The sequence below is a fragment of the Hemicordylus capensis genome, chromosome 4 (assembly GCF_027244095.1).
Source record: "Hemicordylus capensis ecotype Gifberg chromosome 4, rHemCap1.1.pri, whole genome shotgun sequence".
NCBI lineage: Eukaryota > Metazoa > Chordata > Lepidosauria > Squamata > Cordylidae > Hemicordylus > Hemicordylus capensis.
Genome location: NC_069660.1, coordinates 192,982,449 through 192,998,374, shown reverse-complemented (window position 1 = coordinate 192,998,374; position 15,926 = coordinate 192,982,449). Strand labels below are relative to the sequence as shown.

At 42.5% G+C, this 15,926-nt stretch overlaps 1 protein-coding gene across 17 annotated transcripts in view; it reads left to right on the top strand.

The window, feature by feature from the left end:
- Positions 1-15,926, top strand: part of CDH12 (cadherin 12) — a 987,186-nt gene that overhangs the window by 720,624 nt on the left and 250,636 nt on the right. The window lies entirely within an intron of this gene.

The following is a 15,926-nucleotide window of genomic DNA, read 5'->3' as shown; positions in this document are numbered from 1 at the left end:
TTGTCTCATTTCGTTGAAAAGCGAAGATACTGAGCAGCTCTGGACATATAAGTGAAAGTTCATCTCCCAATTATTCAATTCCCTCAATATTTTCTGTGGGTTTCACTTGCCTAATTACTCTCTAGGTAATTTTCAGAAACATTAAAATATGCAAATCCCAGTAATTTGAGCAAAGGGTTTTCATTTGCATATCCATTTCCCCCCAGTGTATTTCTGAGTAATGATCCAATGTGCAAATAATTTTGCCTTGATTGGCTGACTTCTCCTATTGCATACACTTCTTGCAAACACATTAGTGGGGAACAGCCTTTCAGTAATGCTCCATGATTCAGCATTGGGGCTATTCACACAACAGGGCAGGAGGGTGGGTGGCAGGTTGGGGGGAAGACTGCAAAACCTCACCTCCCCACCACCACCGCCCGACAGTCCTTCAAATACTGCTGGGAGTGCACTCCCAGACAAGCAGCTCGGAGCTCTGGAGGCCGGGAGAACACATCCTGGCCTCTGAGTATTCCACAATTCACTGTGGGTTGCCTGAGGAGACACACGATCTCAGCAGCCCGGTTAAGTGAGCCTTTGCTCCCTTAAGGTTTAGCTGGGCGGGAGTGCTGGAATCTGAGTCCTGGCCTGGGCTAGGCTGCTTGAGAGAACAACCTCGTTGTCTTTTTGCCTATTTCTGAGAGCTCTCTGACTAAATATTCATCTTAACTGTCTTTTCATCCTTCTTAAATATCACTCCATACTGCTGTCCTCACATTGCTGATGCATCTTGCAATGTGTACTTTGATTAAAATCAGTTGCACCATTTCCACTAGTTTAGGGCCAGATTAGACAGGATTCCCAGCATCTTTTTTCTTTTCAAAAGCAGCTGAGGCAAGAGGTCCTACATACAATTTATGCCCATTGTACATTTTTCTCCTTGCAATTAATAGCAGACTTCATAAGGGATGGGATTATATCAGGGCTATAATGGGAGAAACTATTAACACCCCACCAATCCTGTGCTACAGTCCCAATCCAATTCCCTATCCCTGCAGCTGTTTTTTGAAGAAGAAAATACTTCCCAATTTTCAGTCACATAACTCCTTCATGGCGTCGAGATTGTCCTGTAATAGATGCAGAATGTGAGCAAGGTCTTTTACAGGCCCAGCATCCTCACAGAAGTAGTCTGGGAACAGCTGAAAGGCATCCAGCACAATGGCTGACATGATGGGGGAAATTTTGCCTGACATGTCTTTTTAATTTTAATGAGACTACTCTGAGTAAATTTCCTCATCTTGTCAGATAATGTATTTGTTGTTGGTTGACTATATCAGACTGCAGTTGGGGAATCAAATGTTTGAATGCTTTCTACGTCAAACACAAACACCTCACATATCATGGAGGAACTTAGCTTTTCCTAATATGCTATATTTGTTTCATGTGCAGGAGGACATTTTCTCTCCCACAATGCAGCAACCAGTGGCAGCCGCTGAGGGTGGCCGCAGGGTCAGTGAGAGGTACCTTTAAAAGTCTCTACTGGCAATATAGCCAGCACCTGGAAGCTATTGGGGACAGCAGAGCCCCGCCCAGCATCCTTCACGGCAACTGCCCCGCATATGGCACTCAATTGGCCTCTGTGCACACTCAGCAGCCATTTGTGTGGTCAGCTACATGCTCTGTGGAGAGACCATTGGTTCTATAGAAGTAACTTATTTGCTGAAGCCCAAATGCTCCTTTTTCTTTCCTCTGCACTTGACTGTATCAGCATTTTTTAAAAATGCAGCATTTTCCTTCCTACAGTTGGAAATGGGTGTGTGTGTCTCTCCACAGAAGCAGAATGGTAGACTATTCACCTTTCAGCAGATCCTGATCCCACTTGAGTGGCAGCAATAAGCTTCCAGACAATAAGAACAATTATCAGTTCTGGGGAGGAAAAAATGGATCTTGTTCACAACTCTTTGTATTAACAATAAGCTGGTAAAGCAAGCCACTGGTGAAGACTCTTGAGTCGAAACACATTTGATGAAAATCAGTTTTCTGGCACATCCTACAAAAACAAAGGATCCATAAGTTAACCAGAATGGGTGGCCACATGTTGTGATTATGAAGAGACTTTATCAAAGTCAGTGATAATATATTGTGAAGAATAGAACTGGATTTTGTATTTTGGATCATCATTGAGCATAACTTCTGCTGATTGAGTCTTCTAGATTGCTATATCCATAGGCCCATTCACACATTATGTTCAATGAGTGTACAGTGTGCACAGGTACAGATCTCTACACAGGGCCAGTCATTCACATGTTATGTTGAATGCAGGTACAGCAGTATACTTCTTTTCTGTACCATGTATTTGAGAGGCCTGTATTCAGGTTCACTTTTAAAATGAACGGACGTACAGTCACTCAAACAAACACATGTACTAGTATATAGACATCTGTACACGGATACAGCATAACTTCTGAATTGGGCTATTATTAAGTAATACATATATTATATGTTTTGTATATTGTACCTTTGGTCTTTTATGCATATACTGGTAGGTGTGTTGACCTCATCCTTTTGTTTCATACAGAAGAACATGGGGGACATTATGTCAGGCATTCAATTTGAAAGCCCAGCCACATTGTTCTGTGTTCTAGAACAATGTGTTCTGAAATACACTCCAGAAGTTCAGCAGATCACAGATCCAAAAATTTGTTTGCTCTTAACATTTCTGGAGTTGATCCAAGCCCATTTCTAAAGCTGGCTATTAGATAAATGCAAAATGCATTGAATGGGAAGGGGCAAATGTGCAGTAGACAACATATTGAAACATTGAACAGTTCTCATTCAGGGCATGAATGTAATGACTCAATTTGTATTGACCAAAGGGATAGTAAAGCCCTATAGATATAATCTCAAAACTTTACTCTTATTTCTAAGTTGCAAGTCTTAGATTTTTAATACTCTTGAAGGCAACAAGCCATACATAACTGTGTGTGAGTGCATCAAAACGGAAGTTTAAAACAAAGACTTGTTTTAGTTCCTTTTGAAATGGAAAGTATGGCTCCTCCAGGGGAGGAAACCCTCCCAGGAATATCAAAAGCTCTAACATCAGAAGAACCTTTAGTTAAAGCCTGGCAAAGTAACAAAAGCCATTTGAGTTGAAATCCCTTTTAAGAGGTAAGCTTTCATTGTCTTTCATACCCTTGATTGTCTTTTACACCTTTCTGACAACCCCAGAAAAGCAAATACTTGGAGTTATGGTAGGGTGAACTTTCTACCCGATAGTGTCTTGAATAAACTATCAGAAGGCAATGAAAAATGACTTTGCCGTCAACAAAAGGATATCTGTGTCTGTAACTTCTTATGACTCTCTTGCTGTCTTGAATAGTACAGTACTGCTCACAGTTTTGCTTCAGAAGAGCTACTACCAATGTGAACTGTATGTGTTCAAGCTTGAAAACACTGGGATACCAGACAGAGTTCACTAGCCTGACTATATAGCTTAAAATAGTTTATCTCAGAGAAGTAGCGCTGAGGCAAACACTTGCAGCAATAGGGTTGCTGTTGAATGGCAAATTTGGAGATCCCTGTTCAGGTTAAACATCCAAGGAATTTTAAAGAAAGCAATATCTAGCGTTTTATTGTTGTATGGTTCTGCAGAGTTATAGTGCAATCTCTATTGCTACATTAGGGCTCCTTGTACTTTCGTTTATTGTACTATGTTTTTAGGCTGCTTGTTTTTAGTTTCCTGGCTTTTAATTCATGTGGATTTTATTATAAACCATTTTAATTTTTTTTAAAATGCCTTGAGGACCTTGCAAAGTGAAAAGATATGCTGTACATTTTTTTATTTTCTTTAAAAAAATATCACTAGGGTTGTGCAGAGATTTGGCTCTGCTGAGTCAAAGCCAAATAATCCCTACATCACCCCTGGCCCAAAAGAGAGATGGCAACATGCAGCACTTTCTTCAGCAGAGAGCAGTTCTCTGCACAGCACTGGAGGGCCCTTAAAGGGATTTGGAGCTGCAGGAAGTCTCTGTGTATGTGTGTGAGAGTGGAGTCCTTCCCATGACCCCTTTGTCTCTAGTTCATGTGTTGGGAACCACTTTGTGGACTGGCCAACTTTTAGCTGAAGCATTGTGGAAGGATATACCTGTACTTTATTCCAGCTTGGAGATTAGCCTGTGTTTGTAGAACGCTTACTGTGTTGTAAATGAAGGATATCAAGGTAAAGTTGTGTTGAGTCGGTGTTGACTCCTAGTGACCACAGAGCCATGTGGTTTTCTTTGGTAGAATACAGGAGGGGTTTACCATTGCCATCTCCCATTCAGTATGGATATAGAAAAGCCCTTATGCACATTATCAATTACCATGCTTCCTCACTAGTTTTAATCTATCAATTCTTGCCATCTCTTACCAATTTAATTTATCTCAGTCAGTGGGAGAATCACATCAGTGTTAGCACAGATATACAGTTCTAGCCTTGGTCTTTTCTTTTCATGAGCACCTAATCCCATGTACCTTTAACTAAATCGCATGCCCTGGGCAGTTACGTACAGGCTGTGGAATGATAAACCTGAGGTTTAGATTGACACCTAATAGATTGCATTTAAACCTTAAGGGATGATAGGATAAATAAAGAACAATGACATAGGGTCAAGAAGGGAAACAAATAGAAAAGCCAATTAAAATAGATGACCTAGCTAGAGCAGCCAGATGCCTGAGTTTCAGTTTCGGGAACAGGAGTCACCATTCAAACAGATCACAAAGGAGCAAGGCACTGCCCTTTTCTGTCCCCATGTAGGAGAAGGTGTGGTGTGGGATGAGAGATAGAAAGAGATTTCCCATGTAAATTTAGCTACAGCATTGAGAACTTATGTGATCCTTAATGGATTTTCAACAGATATTAGCCCTCTTCAGATGTTGTGAGCATCAACTGCACTCACTGCCTCCACCCAGCCCATTCACGCTTATGGCCCCACTTGTCTGAAGGGCAATCCATGCTGCAGCTAACACAAGAACCAGCCAACACTTTTGCAGAGCCTCCACCTTCACACAAATGGAGCTGTAAATATGCACAAGCTGGCTGGAGAAGGTGAGTGACAGTAGTTGGTGGGACTTCTTGCTTTTACAGTTGTTGTAAGCATGAGTGCTGCTGCCTCTCATAATAGCTGAAGAGGGCTATAATGTCCAGGTGGGTATGACTTTGCTTCAAGCTTGAACTTGGCTTGTATCACCTAAACCTTCCATCTCCTGACATAAACTGGCCAGGTACAGAATAAAAAGTGAGAATCACTGGGTTGCTCAGGCTCCTGTAAGCAGCAGGTGGTTGCTTAAGGAGAAGAGTTAGGCAAAGTAATGGGGGAAAGTACTTAATTTTAGAATCTCTTCTAATGGTCCAAAGAATGGATAACCTCCCCAGAGTGCCTAGGTGGTATTAAAGGAAATGTAGGAAAGCATATCGATAACCCCTTTCTCTAGGAACTGTACCCTCAAAAGGGGCTAGCTTAAAAACATGTCTAAACAAATGGTATCATCAGTTGTCCCCAGGAACAACCACATTTCCAGCATATCAACAGGAGAGCATCCATTTATTTGCATTGCTGATGAATCTGTATTTGGTATATTTATAATTTTGACTGTGGCTGATGGGATTCAAAGATGTTTATCAGAATCCTCATTCAATCACATAGCAATGTGACACACACCCCCGCCACAAAATGGCAAATAACACATCTTATTATATTTTCTGTACATGCCCTTCATATATACTTTCTTTCCAGTGTACTTGTGTAATATAAGCAGTCTTTAAGGAAACTTTCCAAACTTCAATATCTAGAGTAAACCACAGAAACCAGCCTTGTTACTTAGGAGATCTTTAAAGGGGGGAGGGGGAGGGAAGCAATCAAGAAAAACAAAGGGCTTGAGGCTTAATATAAAGTTTGCAATAACATTCTGCTCCTTCTGCTGGAGTGACTACGATGCATATTGCTGATATTTGATTGAAATTCTGGGGTGGCTAGGATCTGTGTTGTTCTTTTTCTTTTCCTCAAAATAATTACATATCTGCCATTTCAAAGAAAATGTAAATGTCAAAATCTGACAGAAAGGAGTTAAGTACATTTCTGAAACACCATCAAGGGCCCCCACCCCACCCAGGGTGTTATATACATTGGCCATAGGAATTAAATCCTAGCTACAGCTCTTGGAAAAAGCACTGAGTCTGAGCATGGTCTTGGCAGGTAAGTCACATCCATCCATCCATCCATCCATCCATCCATCCATCCAAGAAAGACCAGGTATTGCAGAAACATTCAAGGTCTATTTTATCTATAAAATAATCTGTTTCTATGACGCTTGTGATTCATAGAACTGCTTGTACTGTATACATGTAACGGAGCATACTATAATGATAGATAGGGTTAGACAAATTGGCATGTATAAAGAGATGCACAAATTTATGGATGTTCAAGAAATCCCCTGAGAAACTGTACTTGTTTATACAAACTTGTTTGGTTTCCTTTTAAAATTCTCAGATATTTCTCCTTCAGAGAAGAACCCTGAAATTTGCTCAGATTTCTCTTTTTAAACATTTTGGTTCCAGTTCTCATAATACTGGCCAGCATCCTCACTAACTATATGGAGATGGTGCGTGCAAGGTGCCTTCACACTGTTTAGTAATCCAGAGTACTGCTGCACAGGTGGGGGATGATTTTTGCCAATTCTCCTTAACCTAGAAGCACTCTTTAACATGTAAAAATATGTCCCAGAGGCCATGCAGCTCTTAGGGACATATTTTTGCATGTTAAAGAGCATTTTGGGGGGAGATGGGATTGGCAAAATTGCCTGACTGCCACTAAATAAATAATAATGCACTGTAGTAAAATAAAAATTTGCAACAAAACATTGCAAAAAAGCAATGTGCAAAGTAACTAAGGGACTTGAAGCTATACATGCTTCAAGTTTGAAACTAATTTTAGAAATGCTGCTCATTAAGTAAATTCAGGAGCAGTAGAATACAATATAGAGAAAACTTCTGGAGCAATAAGGGGACGTAAAAAAATTCACACATCACTAAGGAAACCCGAGCTACATGAATGGGAGAATCGCTTGGACTAATTTAATTATGAACCAGAGCTCATTATAAGGTTGGAAGAAGAATGATTCTTGATGCTCCAGTTCAGAATAATTTTGGCAGTGTTGTTGTGACCACATATTTATACCCTGCTTTATTAATAATAATAATAATAATAATAATAATAATAATAATAATAATAATTTGATTTCTATACTGCCCTTCCAAAAATGGTTCAGGGCGGTTTACACAGATAAATAATAAATAAATAAGATGGAACCTTGTCCCCAAAGGGTTCACATTCTAAAAAGAAACAAAAGATGGACAGCAGCAACAGTCACTGGAGGTACTGTGTTGGGGGTGGAAAGGGCCAGTTACTCTCCCCCTGCTAAATAAAGAATCACCACTGTAAAAGGTGCCTCTTTGCCCAGTTAGCAGAAATTTTTAACAAAAATACCAATAAAGACAAACAAAAACACTGCAGCGTCATTAAAGCAATAATACAAATCAATAGGGATGTGCAAAAAATTTCGGGCACAGAACGATCTGTGACCGAAATGAACAATTTCGGGTGATTCGGGGCCGAACCGAATCACCCCCGATGTCCCCCGATATTTTCCAGGCACGAGCCGAATCACCCGAATTTCGGACCCGAAAAATTCAGGTGATTCGGTTCATGGTTGATTTTTGGTGAATTTTTGAAGTTTTAGTGACTTTGGGGCAGTTCGGGGGCATAGCATGGGATCTGGGCAAAAGGAGTGGGGTGGGGTGGTAGTGCCTAATGGGTGCAGGATACCACCCCAATTTCAGGGGGATTGGGCAAAGGGCTGGTTTTTGGTAAATTTCTGAAATTTTCATGTCTTTGGGGCAGATTGGGGCAGAACGTGGGGCCTGGGGCAGAATAGTGGGGTGGGGTGGTAGTGCCTAATGGGTGGAGGCTACCACCCCAATTTCAGGGGGTTTGGACAAAGGGGTGATTTTTTTGAGAATTTTTGAAGTTTTAGTGACTTTGGGGCAGTTTGGGGGCAGAAAGTGGATCTGCCCCAAAAGAGTGGGGTGGGGTGGTAGTGCCTAATGGGTGGAGGCTACCACCCCAATTTCAGGGGGATTGGGCAGAGGGCTGATTTTTTGGGAATATTTGAAGTTTGGGTGTCTTTGGGGCAGATTGGGGGCAGAAAGTGGATCTGCCCCAAAGGAGTGGGGTGGGCTGGTAGGTAGTGCCTAATGGGTGGAGGCTACCACCCATCCCCAATTTAAGAGTGATTGGGCAGAGGGGTGAAAACTTCTGAGGTGTGAATTCTCATTCTATCATAGCAAATGAGATTTTTTTCAATTAAACAACTCTCATGACCCCACTTTCACTTTTTCACACCTCAATTACTATGAATAATATGAGGAAGTAATCAATTTAGCACACTTCACCTTATGAAGACAAACCTCATAAAAATAAATTCACCAAAATTCACCCCTCTGCCCAATCATTCTTAAATTGGGGATGGGTGGTAGCCTCCACCCATTAGGCACTATCTACCAGCCCACCCCACTCCTTTGAGGCAGATCCACTTTCTGCCCCCAATCTGCCCCAAAGACACCCAAACTTCAAATATTCCCCAAAAATCAGCCCTCTGCCCAATCCCCCTGAAATTGGGGTGGTAGCCTCCACCCATTAGGCACTACCACCCTACCCCACCCTTTTGGGGCAGATCCACTTTCTGCCCCCAAACTGCCCCAAAGTCACTAAAACTTCAAAAATTCTCAAAAAAATCAGCCCTTTGTCCAAACCCCCTGAAATTGGGGTGGTAGCCTCCACCCATTAGGCACTACCACCCCACCCCACTATTCTGCCCCAGGCCCCACGTTCTGCCCCAATCTGCCCCAAAGACATGAAAATTTCAGAAATTTACCAAAAACCAGCCCTTTGCCCAATCCCCCTGAAATTGGGGTGGTATCCTGCACCCATTAGGCACTACCACCCCACCCCACTCCTTTTGCCCAGATCCCATGCTATGCCCCCGAACTGCCCCAAAGTCACTAAAACTTCAAAAATTCACCAAAAATCAGGACTTTGCCCAATCCCCCTGAAATTGGGGTGGTAGACTCTACCCATTGGGCACTACCACCCCACCCCAGAATTTTGCCCCTGGGCCCCTTTTTACTGCCCCGAATCAATTCAGATTCAGATTCGGATTAAATCCGAATCCGAACCGAATCAAGGGTGATTCGGGTGACCCAGATTCGGGCACAAAACAGAACAGGGGTGATTCGGTTCGGGTCCGAGCCGAATCACCCGAAAACCCGAATTGCACACCCCTACAAATCAATAATAAAATTACCCATCACAACAATACCTACCGATGAGATGGTTTCAGTATGGTGTGATAACCTTTTATCACAACTAGGAACGGGAAGCAAACAGTGGATTGAGTGAGATCATAATTAAAGCCCAATGAACATGAACAGATGAGTGGTTTACACGCTGTGCAGTAAAATGTGGTGGTGGTGCTACTGCTGTGTATAGGCTTCATTGGAGCTGTTGCCGAATGGAGCAGTTCCACCCTGACTTAAAGGTGTGCAAACACAGTGTGTCAGCTTTATTTCCAATGAGTGTTTCACTGTGCAACTGTGTTTGCACAACTTTAAGTCAGAGCAGAATTGCCCCCTTCTTCAAACACCCCTATGGAGCTTACCTGCACATGCAGTAGCACGGGCAGGTGTTCCACTGCACATATATTTGGCTGCACAGTATGTAAGCCTCTATTTCTCAAGTATAGGATCAGGACTATGAGCAGTTACCTTGTAGTGAAATATGTGGTTTAACCAGGACTAGTGATGTTTAGGGAGAGTGGGAAAGCATAATCCCCTTCTCCGTGTGTCAGATCAAATGTGATTTTTCAGGCACACATATATCTCTGGCCAGTTCAGTAACTGTACAGACTGGAAACTATTGTTATCAACAATTAGCAAGATCTAGACTATGTTAATAATGACATGGAGTAGCGCTGAAATAAATGAGGCATGACTCACTTAAATCCCATTCATTTCAATGGAACGTCAACATGAGTAAATTAGTCCGGATCCTGCACAATGAAATAGGCCTGTTTGCTCAATATACATGCCAAAGACAGAAAATCCCATTCTTAAAAATAAATATGATACAATCATAACTACAATTGCTGCAGTTGTTATCAGGCATAACAAAGACCACAGTAAATTATCTTTATAATTCCCCCCCCGCCACCAATTTATTGTGGAATATATCCAACTATATATTCATATATTTTTTGAACTTTCATGAGAAACTTTCTCTCCCTTGTTGAAATATGAAATGGCACCCCTGATTTTAACATGGCAGTAAATCAGAGTGTGTAGTTTTCATGAAAAGTAGCAAATAGGGACTAGATAAATGGGTTTTGAAGAGCCTAAGAAAGTAGTTGAGTAAATGGGCAAAGAAAATACATGATATATGATGATTTTTGCAGTGTGTTTTGTTAGCTTCAACTGCTTTATCACATTTAAGACTATTCCATACTATGGAAACACAGATGTGATCTCTGCATTCAGAAGCAGTATGTCTCTGAATATCAGATGCTATACAGGGACACACACACAAAAGGTTGCTTTCATACCATGCTTTTAAGCTGCCCAAAGCATGTGGCTGGTTATGGTTGGAAAGAGAGTATAGGACTTGATAGACCTATGGTTTAATGAAGTGCAAATGCTCTTATGTTCTTATATCCAGTTATGGTCACACTGTCTGATACATTTGTAGGGTTCTGTGGAAGAGCATGGAACCTTTAGAATGGCTTGGCTTTAATCATATAAAGCTCTGCATTGCAGGCACTTTCCTACAGTATACATGTTAGCTGCTTAGGACTTATGGTGCTTAGAGTTATTTCAGATGAGATGGCTTGCTATGCAGCTAGAGGTTGAAGATTTTGACAGAGAGTTGGGGATAGTTAAATAATATCATCTTTCATTAGCTTGGCCACTCTGTCTCCAGTAGCAAGGTTCATGGTTTCTCGCATTTGCACATAATGGGAAACTGGAGTTGAAGGGGCCGGAAGTCGAATTTCTTGTATGTCCAAATGCGTACAGCCACGGTTCGGACACAAAAGTGACCCAAGATATCCCACCAAAATCTCCAGTTTGAATCTTCAGTGAATTTTGCCGCTCCTAACTGAGGTTTGTGTTGGGGTGTGAGAGCCAGCTCAAAATTGTGCCAGCTTGAGCTTAAACCAGCTCAGCTCAAAGGTTCAACCTCAAGCTGGGCCTGGTTCAGTTCGAGGTTGAGCCAAAATGGCTGAGCTGGTTCAGGCCCAGTTCAAGTGTGGTTGGGTGCAATAAAATTGAGTTTTAAGGTAATTACTGACCACTGCTGAGGGCTGTTTCAGCTCCCCCTCCCCACCCCTCCCTGAGTCTTACTGGCCCATTTTGGCGCAATTTAACCCTCTGTAAATGTGCCATGGCCATTTTTTGCACTGCCTCGCAGGTGCACTGGGCATTTGCATGACCTGGGTCATGTAAATACCCAGTGCGCATGTGAGGTGGCCCAAATAATGGCTGCTACATATGTGCAGAGGGCTGAACCAGGCCAGGGAGACTTGGGGGGTGGCCAGCAGGGGGAAGGGGAGCTGCTGGAGTCCCCCTGATGGCCGCTGCATCAGCCCATGAGGCTATAATGACCTGTGATGGCTGACTGCCCAGCAGCTGCAAAACCATTCATTTCAGAGGTGAAGGGAGAGCCGACAGACAGGAACAGAGACAAAGCGTAGTCAGAAAGCATTGCAAGAAGTCAGTACTGGGGATTCCACAGTCGTCAGGATCAGGGGTGAACACGAATCATGGTCAGTCACAACAAACAGGTTCAGATTTCCAGGTCAAGGTTGCTCACGGTAAGGGCTGGTCACCATGGACATTGTTAACAGCACAGACCCAGCTTTCAGGCTGCTCTGAATAAGCAGTGTGCTCCGAGTCCCGCCCATCACTGCAGCTGAGCCTTGTCAGGGGGATGCAGCCAGGTCAGAGCTGGCACACCTGTTCCATCTGGCCAGCCTTTCTGACCTATGGCATTCCTCCTTCTGAGCCTGTACTCTGGCCAAACATCGCTGTCAGGGATCTGCAGCAGGCACCTTGACTTCAGCAGCCTCAAAGACTTCCTCGAAGGCTTCTAAGTTAGCACCCCTGCTAAATTGGCAAAGAGGCACCTTTTAACGTGGTGATTCTCTTTATTTAGCAGGGGGAGAGTAACTGGCCCTATCCACCCCCAGCACAGTACCTCCAGTGACTGTTGCTGGTGTCTGTCTTATGTTTCTCTTTAGACTATGAGCCCTTTGGGGACAGGGATCCATCTTATTTATTATTTCTCTGTGTACCGCCCTGAGCCATTTTTGGAAGGGTGGTATAGAAAATGAATGAATGAATGAATGAATGAATGAATGAATGAATGAATCAGGAGGAGGGAGGGAAAGAGGCAGAGGGGCCTGCAGGCCTTTCAGCTTTGGCTCTCCTGAGTTGACCAGAGTTCAACCTGTTCCCCCTGCTCTGGGTCTGCATCTGAGGAATCCTCCTCCATGACGCCCATGAGAATCATCACAGAGGCTGCCTCAGCCCTTGGCATTGGTAACTCATTACTTTAAAAACTCAATTTTATCACCCCCGCCACCCTCGAATTGCACCCAAACTGGCTCAGATTTGAACTGAACCTGGCCTGCCTGGAGAGGGCACCAAAACTGAACATGTTCGGTCATGTTTGAATCTGATTCTGATTCAAACTGAAATGGGCAAAACACTTTTGTGCACATCCCTATTTTGTGTTTGGGGTTGTTAAATCCAAATGCTGCCTTATAACCAGCTATAACCAGAGTTGAAGGAAGAAGCTTCTCCCTCACTCCGACTGTGATTGGCTGCCAGGGCTGCCCTTCCTTCCAGAAGGAAGCCTATGCAGCCAGCAACCCCCCACCACCACCTCAGTCTCCCTGACTGCTGACCAAGTCCAGGCAGTTACATCCGAATGAACACAGGCAGGTAACCATGTTAGGTAAGGTAGAACCGTGGGTCCATTGGACCCTAGTTTCACATTATGTGCGAATGCGGCCTGTATCAATTAGGGTGAAAATCAGTGTTCTCTCTCTTTCTTAATTTGTGTGTAGAATGAGTTTTGTTCTGAGTGGCAATATCAAGGCAGTATGTGTGCACATGCATTCAGAGTGCGGCCTTCCTGATTCGACCGGAGCAGGATCTAAAATTTACTGAGTGGACATAAAAAAAACATGTGAGCACACCATAATTTTCTCTGATGTTGGAGATAGAGAGTTCTTGCCAACATGATACATGCTGCATGTGGATGTTTCCCTCCCAGTTTTTAAAAACTTGTTTTACACATTTAAACATACAATTTCACACCTGTGGTCTAAAATGATAGTCCCAATGACTCTATGCCATATTCTTTATCAAAACTCTTGGTGCTTTCCAACCTGGTTTCTCATGAGTTTAATCTGCTTATCTTCATGAAGAATTCAGTTTAAATTTTGTTTCTCCTTTCCTGTCCATCCCTCTCTGATTTGAATTTATTAGAGTTTTATTCAAGTACAAAAGATACATTGTGCATTTACTCTTGAGAGCATATCTAGACAATCTGTTGCACACAGTGGCATTATCTCTCACTATAATGCCATTCATTGTTGGTGGGTTTTGCAGAGATACTATTTCATCAGGGACCATGTCAATGCATGGCTTCAGGGAAGCTTAACTTTACAAATGTATCATTGATTTTGTATCTAAACCACATGTTAGCAAGCTACAATAAGTAGACAAATTTATGCTTATTGTCAAAGGCTGGACACAATAAACATTGTATTAAATCTATTGATTTCCTCTGCATTTATAGAATTTAAGGCAGCATTACTGTATATCAAAACAACTTCATTTTAGCTGTGCTGCACTGAATATTCTTTAGTTTATCTTTTCATGCAGAAAATAGTGATTATAGTGGGGTTGAAATATTTGCTATAAAATATCCTGTAAATAGCAACTTAAAAAACAAAACAAAACAAAACTCTGGTTCAGTACTGATGTCTCCCCAAGCTGCTGCTTCCACCACATCAAAACTCCGCCCCACACCCCACCGGTTGCTGCTGCTTTTTCCACCTTTGATTTGTCATGTGGGTGATCCCAGCCAATCAGGGATCATAATTAACAGGCAATTGTGTGTAGACAGACAGACTTGGCTGTGTGATGACAGTACTAAATACAAGTGAAGTAATGTCATGTGTATGACACCACTGGGGGAAAGGCGTGGCCAGCCAAGAACATATATATTATCCAAGTAGGCCTCTTACCCAACAAATGTGGACACCTCTGGTCCTAGGCTGTAGCTAGGCCAAGGATTGTCCAGACAAGTGAAACAATTAAGAAAATGGATTCTTGTCTCCCCTAATATCTTTTTTATGGCTAATAACAAAACTAACAGAAGCAGAACACAGTCATTGACATAAAGTCAAGGCACACGCTTGAGTTGAAGTCTTCAGTTACAAAAAGAGAGTAGCAAGTAAGCACATTAAACAAAAATACAAAAAGGCATGCCACAGAATAAAATACTCTCTCCCCTGAGGGCCTGCAAAACAGCTTTCCAGGTTGACATCTCTGTCCTAGATGTTTCCAATCCACATCAGTATCCACTCGGGTCTTTTCCCTTCTGCCCTGAGAACACTGTTCCGGCTGCTGATAAACAGTTTCATGAGCACTTCCCCCGCTTCCAATTCAAAACAAGCCAGAAGCCAATGGCCTCTTTGTCATGGTCCAAGCTCGGCCTTGTTTTAACTAGGAGGTGAGAAGCGAAGGCCAAAGTGCTCCACGACAGTCGGCGTTTTTGCTGTTCTCAGTGAAAACAGTGTTTCACAACAAGACTGCAAAAATGGTTTCTCTTGAGCCAAAATGGCTCTGCTCAGGCCCTTCTGTCAATTTAAGCTCAAACACCCACCATAATTGAATGCTGTCCATAACAGTAAATTGAAAGCAGGAGCAAGAGAGGGCAATGCAAATGAAGAGGCAACCATGTTTACAAGAAGTGCTGAAAAGTATTTAAAACGGATGGTTTTCTTTTTTCAGAACTGCTTAAAATTTGTGTTAAATTGTGAGTGAGTTTGGCTAGCTCTGAGTACTATATTATATAATAATCATTTGAATATCTTCAACTGAGGGTTGCTTGAGGGCGGATTTGGTGTACAACCAGGAGCCAATTTCATGTAAGTAAAAGTAACCTTTTCTTAAAATGACTTGTGTGTTCAAAATCAAGACACAGCTTAGATCTGTTAAAAGACGTTGCAACTACATTTCAGGTCCACCCAGGCTGCTGAGTGTTGAAAGCCAACTCAGCATTTGTGGTAAAATTACTCCACTCATTAGTCATGAATCTGGGAACTGGAGACACTTGAGGGTTCTGATTGTGTAGGTCAAGCAACATTTCTGTCTTATCTTACTTAGGGAGTCCATGTAATTTTTTTTTTTTTAAATGGTGTTGAAGAGTTTCATAGCTAGTTCACATTCTGGAATGCCCTCCTAGGGAAATTCTGAAGGGAGAATTGATATGTTTCAAATTACTCTGGTGTCTTCCAAAGCACAACTGTTTGAAAAATAATAGGCATTTTTAAAAACACACACACACAAGGATTGACTGACATTAAGGTCATTCACATTACCCAAATCCCTGGTGGCTAGGGAGGGCTGAGGGAAGGAAGGAGTATACCTTCCTCCCCGCACATGACCTTTTTGATCCTGCCACCATGTCACTCTGCCACGCACATGATCGCCCCTGTGGAGAGCGGCACAGCATTCTGGAGGCTAGGGAAACGCAACCCACCCTTCAGAAATCCCCAAATGCACT